The sequence below is a fragment of the Suricata suricatta genome, chromosome 3 (assembly GCF_006229205.1).
Source record: "Suricata suricatta isolate VVHF042 chromosome 3, meerkat_22Aug2017_6uvM2_HiC, whole genome shotgun sequence".
NCBI classification, from domain to species: Eukaryota; Metazoa; Chordata; class Mammalia; order Carnivora; family Herpestidae; genus Suricata; species Suricata suricatta.
This window is the reverse complement of record NC_043702.1, coordinates 107,375,606-107,383,661: the sequence shown is the minus strand read 5'-3', so window position 1 is coordinate 107,383,661 and position 8,056 is coordinate 107,375,606. Positions and strand designations below refer to the sequence as shown.

Sequence of the window (8,056 nt, the reverse complement as noted above, 5' to 3'; positions counted from 1 at the left end):
ATGCCTGTGCTCAGTCCACTATTTAGAACTAAAAGTTTGATTCTAAATGTGTAGGTTAAGTGGAGAAGAACCAGTATTTTCATAATACAAAGCTTTCTCAGTCAAAAGCATAGTATGGGTTCCTCTTTGTTCAGATTTTTTAATCCATTACTTTTTAAAATTATCTTGATATATTAATGAGGTTTATTTTTCTCATGGCTTGCCTTTCTTTTTGCTAGTGTAAATGGGGAGTACTTTGTTTTTCTAGATAATTTTATTATTGATTCCTGCTGCTACATAGGAAATTTTATTACTAGTTTGTGTCATTTTTGATTTAAGTTCTTCAATTGAATTCATGTTAGTTCATTAATTGTTCAACTAAATACCTTATATGTTTAAAATAAAATACTCTGCAACCTATAAAATAATAAATATCTATAAAAATAACAAATAAGTAAATAGATAAATAATTAACAGTTTTGATTTTTTTCTTTCTAATATTACATTTTGTTTGGTTAGTTTTATTTAATATATTAGTAAGAACTTCCAGTACAATAATAATTCATAGCAATAAATGAAGGAGTAGAAGAACAGATTTTTATCTTAAAACTTTCTCATGGGAATGCTTTGTTTTTTTTCTAATTACGATGTTTCTTTACATTTCTTGGAGAAAATGCTTATAAGATTAAGGATATTTCCTTCTATTCCTGGATTACCTGTAGTTTTTGGCTCACTATTCTTTTCAGGAATGTAAGTTAAATTTTGGTAGTTGGCTTTTACCTTCTATCATATGCTTAAGTTTTCCTTTGTTTATTTAAGGCATCATATTTGCCACTTATAACACAGTGCTTATAAAGTGCAATGTTTATTTCTTTCCCCTGTACACATATCCCATAGTCAAGTATCAAGAATGTCCAGTTTTTTTTTTCTTACAATAGCAGCTTGACTTTAAAACTTTCATGGAATTTTCTACAAATTTGGGTCCTTCAAATGTTTTGTGTGGAAAACTGTTAGGTCTATTCTCAGGTTGGCTTACTCAAACTCTTCAATGGTGCACCCAAAGGAGGCAGCACCACATGGAGAAGCTCCAGCACCAGAGAAGCTCCCAGGGCATTCCTCCTGGTAACAGTTTGGGAATAATGGGGTTGTGGACTTTCTTCAGCTCTTTCTGATGATGCCCCAATTCTTCCTTCTCTGCAGTATGCTTCTTATAAAGACAGTTCATTATTTTATTAACTTGTCAAGAATCTTCTGTTTGTCCTCATCATTGATTTGCCTTGAAGTTTTTCATCTTCAACAGTTGCTTTCATGTTGAATGCATAAGATTCAAGTGAACTCTTGGAAGACACGTTGCCCTGCTGCTTCTCATTTTCAGTTTTGTACTTCTCAGCTTCCTGATCATATGATCAATGGCTTCCTTGTTCAAATGACCCTTGTCATTACTGGTGGTAAACTTGTTCTCTTTTCCCATACTTTTATCCACAGCAGAGACACTGAGGATACTATTATCATCAATATCAAAAGTCACTTCAATCTGAGGTAAAGCACAGGTACCAGGAGGTATGCCTGTGACTTCAAACTTGCCAAATAGTCTGTTATCCTCAGTCATGGCATGTTCACCTTCATAAAGATGAATGTGCACCTGGATTGAACAGCTGCTGAATTAGCACATCTGGTTGTCAGAGTAGGTAGTGAAGGTTTGCATCTGTTTGGTAATATTGCACTTGATGAGGACAGTCACGACTCCTCCAGAAGTTTCGAAGCTAAGAGAAAAAGGAATGGCATTCAACAGCAGCAAATCTTTAACATTTTCAAATTTGTCTCCAGAAAGGATGGCTTCCTGGACAGCTACACCATAAGCAACAGCTTCATCAGGGTTGATGCTTTTATTTACTTTCTTCCCGTTGAAGATGTTATATATACATTTTTGAACAAAGGGGATATGGGTAGAACCACCCACCAGGACAATAAATCATGGATCTGAGACTTGTTTAGCTTGGCATCATGAAGGGTTTTCTCTACAGGATCCAGGGTGCCAAAGAAAAGGTCAGCATTTAAATCTTCAAATTGGACATGTGTAGTAGAGGTATTGAAGTCAATTTCTCCACACAGAGAATCAATCTCAATACTAGCCTGGGTGCTGAGAAAAGTACACTTAGCATTTTCACAAGCAGTATGGAGGTGACAGACTGTCCTTTTGTATTGCTGATGTTCTTGTTACTTTTGTGATTGAACGTGGCAATAACATGATTGACCATTCAGCTGTCAAGCTCTTCTCCATCTAAGTTGGTGTATCCAGCTATAAATTTGATCCTAATGATTCCATATTCAATAGTGAAGATGGATGCGGGGGACCAGCCCACGCACCAGTCTAAGGGTCTCTGAGTAGGGGGTTGGTGTCGGCAAAATATCCGAATGGTGGAAGAGACCACACTTTACTGTGAAACTTGGTGTCTTATATACCATAGGTGATTACATCTTTCTTTGAATGATTACATTGTTTGCAACTTCTTAGGAAGCACATGTTTCAGAAAGGATCATTGTTTTCACGGAAGAGAGAACAGAAAGTTAAAGACAGAAATGGAGTACAATACAGAAGATCAAAAAACATAATTTATCACTAAAAATACAACAGCAGGGGTCTTATTTTGTGTATATAGTGTAATATTAACTGAAGCTTATGACAAGGCTATTTTTCTTTAAAGGTTAACAATAGTCTGTGAGTAAGGTGCCTCTAACCAGGGAGGAAGTTTCAATAAGAAAGTTTGCCCATTTACTGAAACCGCAATTACCAAGTGGCATGAATAATAGGAAAACTAACTTTAGTCTCTGATCCATTTAGGTCAAGCAGTCAAGCGCACTCATTTTCAATTAGGGGAAGCAGGGTCCCAAAGGCAACACAGCACTTCTGGCTGGATGGGCCCCAACAGATGGACACATCAAAAGTGCCACCTATTAAGTCAAAGATCAGCACATTTCTTTCAGCTTCAAACTTTTTGTCTCAGACATAGGAAATAGTAGCAGCGGTTGGCTCATTGAGGATTCTGTTTGCTGAGATCAGCAACAGTTCCAGCATGTTCCAGCATCTCTGATAGCCTGATGCTGAGTTATTAAAGTAAGCAGGTACTGTGACAGCTGCACTTCTGGATAGAAACTTCTTATTTCTCCCTTGTATTCTTCTTGGACCTTGGGCCTGCCAGCATCATTCACCACCATGAAGGGCCACTGTCTCATCAGAGGGGACAATAGCATCATCAAATCTACAACCAATCAGGCATTTGGTATCAAAAACTGTGTTGGTGGGGTTCATTACAACTTGATTCTTTGTAACCCCACTGACATGACCATTCAGTGTCAGTAAAGGAGATATAACAGGGTGGTTCAGTTTCCCTGATCATTGGAAATTATTTCCACTTTCTTGTGCTGGAAGACACCCACAGAAGAGTAAGTAGTGTCAATATCAATGCCAACTGTGTGTCTGTTAAACAGTTGCTTCCGTGTGGGCCTGGCATGGCTTGCAAAGAAAACAGCAATCTGGAGAGCTAGCACCACATTCAGTGAATATTTTCACTTTTTAATTTGCTAAATTGTACTACTGACCTTAGCTATCTTTACAATATCTTCAAAATTTAATTAGCCTTTTCAAGTTTTCTATTTCACTTTGAGGTATTTTAAATCATCCCCCCGCCCCCGAGAGAACATCCATTTTCTTTAGGTTGTATTTTTGATCTGAGTCCTTAGCCAGATATGTGCTTTGCAAATATTTTCACCTATTTGGTAACTGGTTTTATCATCATCTTAGTAAGGTTGTTTGCAGTGGAAAAACTTTCATTCTGATGAAGTTTGATTATTTGATATGAACAAAGACATTTCTATTTATTTTGATTTTGTTTTTTATCAGAATTTTGTAATTTTCAGGATATAAGTCCTGCATGTGTTTTGACAGGTTTTTACCTAAATGTTTCTTTTATTGATAAACTGTAAATTGTATTTTTAATTTTAGTTTCAATATGTTAATTGTGAGTTTATAAAAATATACTGATTTTTTAAACTTTGTATTTAAATCATAGTTAGAATGCCATGTAATATTAATTTCAGGTATACAATTTAATGATTCAACATTTCCACACAATACCCAGTGCTCACACAATTGCACACCTTAATCCTCATCACCTATTTCACCCATCCCCCCACCAAGTCCACTCTGATAACTATCAGTTTGTTCTCTATAGTTAAGACTCTTTTTCTTAGTTTTTCTCTCTCTCTTTTCTGTCTCCTTTACTTGCTTGTTTTGTTTCTTAAATTTTACAGATGAATGAAATCATATATTTGTATTTCTTTGACTTATTTCAGTTTGTATGGAACATCAAAAGACCATGAATGACCAGAGCAACCATGAAAAAGAAAAGCAAGGCTAGAAGTATCACAATTCCAGACTTCAAGTAATATTAAAAAGCTGTAGTGATCAAAAGAGTATGGTAGAGGCATGAAAATAGACATATAATTCAACAGAAGAGAATAGAACCCATAACAGAACAGAATTGAACCCAAGAAAAAACCCACAACTATATAGTTAATTAACTTTTGACAAAACAGAAAAGAATATCCAATAGGAAAAGATCATCTCTTAAACAAATGATTTTGGGAAAATTGGACAGAAACATGGAAAAGAATGAAACTGGACCACTTCCTTATACCATACATAAAAATAAATTCAAATGGATGAAAGACCTAAATGTGAGACAGGAAACCATCAGAATCCTAGAGTAGAACACAGGCAGTAACATCTTTGATATTGACCATAGCAACTTATTTGTAGATATTTTCCTGGGGCAAAAAAAAATACAAAAGCTAAAAAGAAACTATTGGAATTTTGTCAAAATGTAGTTAATTTTTATATGTTAATCTTGTGTTCTACAAATTTCCTGAGCTCATTTATTAGTTTCAAAACTTATAGTTTGTAGAATCATTGGGATTATCTTTTCTTCTTTTTTAGACTTATTTATTTTCCAGAGATATAGTGAGATAGAGCACAAATGGGGGGCAGGAGGCAGAGAGAGAGAGAGATGAATGGGGAGAGAGAGAGAGAGAGAGAGAGAGAGAGAGAGAGAGACCGGATAGAAAGCAGGCTCTAGGTTCCAAATTGTCAGCACAGAGCCTGATGTGGGGTTTGAACTCACTAACTGTAAGATCATGACCTGAGCTGAAGTCAGATGCTTAACCAACTGAGCCACCCAAGAATCTTGGGATTCTTTGTGTAGATCATCATGTTATCTGCAAGTTGAAACAGTTTAACTTTATTTCCTTTTCCAAAATATATGTCTTTAATTTCCTTTTGCTGTCTTATTGTGTTGATTGAAACTCTCAGTACCGTGTTGAATTACAGTGGTGAGAGTAGGGATTCTTTATTCTCAATTTAAGGAGGAAGCATGTTCAGTTTTTCACCATTAAACATGACATAAAGTATAGTTTTTCTACAGATGATCTTCATTAAATTGAGGATGTCCCCTCTCTACTTATAGTTTACTGAGAATTTAAAAATCATAAATTGTTAGATTTTGTAAAATATGCTTTTATGCATCAATTGATGTTAAATATTTTCTCTTTTTTAACCTGTTGACAAGGGGATTGCATTGCTTGATTTTTGAGTGCTTAAACCAGCTTCATATCCTTGAAATTATTTTTGATTGTTTGAGTTAGATTTTGAGGAATTGGTCCATTTCATCTGAATTGACAAATTTATGTATATATAATTATTCATAGTATTCCATTATTATCATTTGAAGTCTACAGGATCTACAGAAATATCACTAGTTTCATTCCTGATATTGGTGATTTGTATCTTTTCTTTTTTTAAATTGCTATGCTTCTAGCAGTTTGTCAATTTTACTGATTCTTTTAAGGAACGAAATAAACTTTAATTCATTGTTTCTTTATTGTTTTCATGCTTTAATTTTAATTGATGTGCTCTTATCTTTATTGTGTCCTTTTCTCTCCTTTTGTTTAGATTTCCATTGTCCTGGTATGTATATGCCAATGTATTTATTGTTCCCTAGTATCTAAGGAGACTGGCACCTTGTTACTAAGTTTTGTCCAATTTTTCAGGCCCAACCACATGCAATTAAAAAGGCTTTACCTGCTCTCCTCAGAGCAGACTTGGTTCACAGCCAGTGTAGTATAGGCCTTGAAGGGAGTTGTGTTCAGGACAAAACCACATGATTGAACATTCAGAAGGAAGAAGGTAGAGCCCTCTGAGATCACTTTGCCCAGTGACCCTGAGGAGATGTTAGAGATTTAATTAAATGCCCTTCATAGACAATGTTGCTAAAGTTAGAAAGGGAGAGTGGCATGGTGTAGGGGATGTATTATAGAAATCCCTCTTTCAAATTGCCCTGACAGTAGCCACTGCCAAGAAAATAGAATTGAGACAGCTGCTACAATAGCCTTTTAAGAAGAGAAGTGTAGGTTCTGCTTGAATGAGCCCAACTTGTGCCATCCCTTGGTGTCTTGGCTGGGAAATAGCTGTTTATCCAGACTACTGCTCTGTCTGGCTCTTCACTCCTGCCTCCTACCCCAGAAAACTCATGGCAAAATACTGACAAGTGACCCTACTCAAGTTTATACTTTGCCAGCCCCAATGATGGAAAAAGGAGCTGAGGTCCTCTGCCTCTTTGTATGGACCTGAGGATACATTGGAAGAACTCACTCTCTTTTGCTCAGACCTCTCAGTGTTCAGAAGCAAACAAGACAAGTGGTTGGTAGGTAGACCCAGGAGAGACCAGAGGTCCTATGCCAAGGCTAGAAGTTCATGGGGAGATGAGAAATTTGTACTTCTTGGGCCCGTTAGATATGCACAGGGACACACAACCCCTGGCACCAAGGTGAGGGGAAAGAGTTCTCTGGTTTTAGGTCTGAGGCCACCAGCATCAGAATTCTTGACCTAGCCTGATTATGAGTTGGGTCTCTATAAATTTCTGTTAAGGCCTCTGCTACTGAATTTATTGGTATTGATATATTGTCTATGTGCACCTTTCTTAGACTTTACTCCCAAGCATTAACAGGAATTGCTGTAGTTATAAACCTTAGTCATGAGCTATAGATAATGGCCTGGTCATTTGATCCAGTGACTGGCAAGCCACGTATTTATATACCACTAAAAGTTTCCCTCTTAGCACACTTTATTCATGATCTTTAGTCTTTTGTATGCTGTCTTTTTGTTTTTATTCAACTCATGTATTTTTTTAAATTTCTCTTAATACTTTATGAGCCATTAATTATTTAAGCATGTGGTTTTTAGTTTCTGATTATTTGGAGGTTTCTCCGTTAGTGTTTTAGTATTGATTTCAAGATTTATGGTCAGAAAACTCTGTATGAGTTCACTTTTTTTTTAGTTGTTTAAGTTTGTTTCATGGCTAATGATATAGTCTATGTTTATTAAATGTTTGGTGTATTTTTGAAAAGAGTTTATTCTGCTCTTTTGGAGTATCAGATTCAATAAATGGTTATTAGTTCCTCTTGGTGGAGAGCATTACTGAGTTCTTTTATTTACTTGCAGACTTTCTCTCAGTTGTGAGAGGGATGTGCTGAAGTCCCCAATTGTAATTGTGGATTTGCCTAGTTTTCCTTTTACCTCTCAAGGTTTCTTTTTTATAATTTATATCATCATTGTTTGATGAATGCACTTTTAGAATGCCTATGTCTTCTTGGTGTATTGATCTTCATCATTAGGTAATGTTACTTTCTATACATTTTTTGCTATGAAATAAATTTATATATTAATAATTCTTTCCAACTTTGTCTTATCATACTTTTCCATCCTTTTGTTTTCAACCTATGCATATCACTATATTTGAAGTGAGTCTCTTATAGACAGCATACAAATAAATCATATTTTTTTCTTCTTGACAATCTCTGTCTTTTAATTACTTTATTTAATTCACTTACATTTAATGTAATTATTCCTATTTTAAGGCATACATCTACATTTTATTCTTTCTCTTGTTAGTTCTTAATATTTTTGTTATGTTTTCTTTTATTGCCATCTTGTAGTTTATTTCAACAGTTTTTAAAGCACCTG

The 8,056-nt window shown here is 35.4% G+C and overlaps 1 pseudogene; it reads right to left on the bottom strand.

The window, feature by feature from the left end:
* Nucleotides 1-1,011: 1,011 nt before the first annotated feature.
* Nucleotides 1,012-3,213, bottom strand: LOC115286583 (annotated as a pseudogene).
* Nucleotides 3,214-8,056: the final 4,843 nt, after the last annotated feature.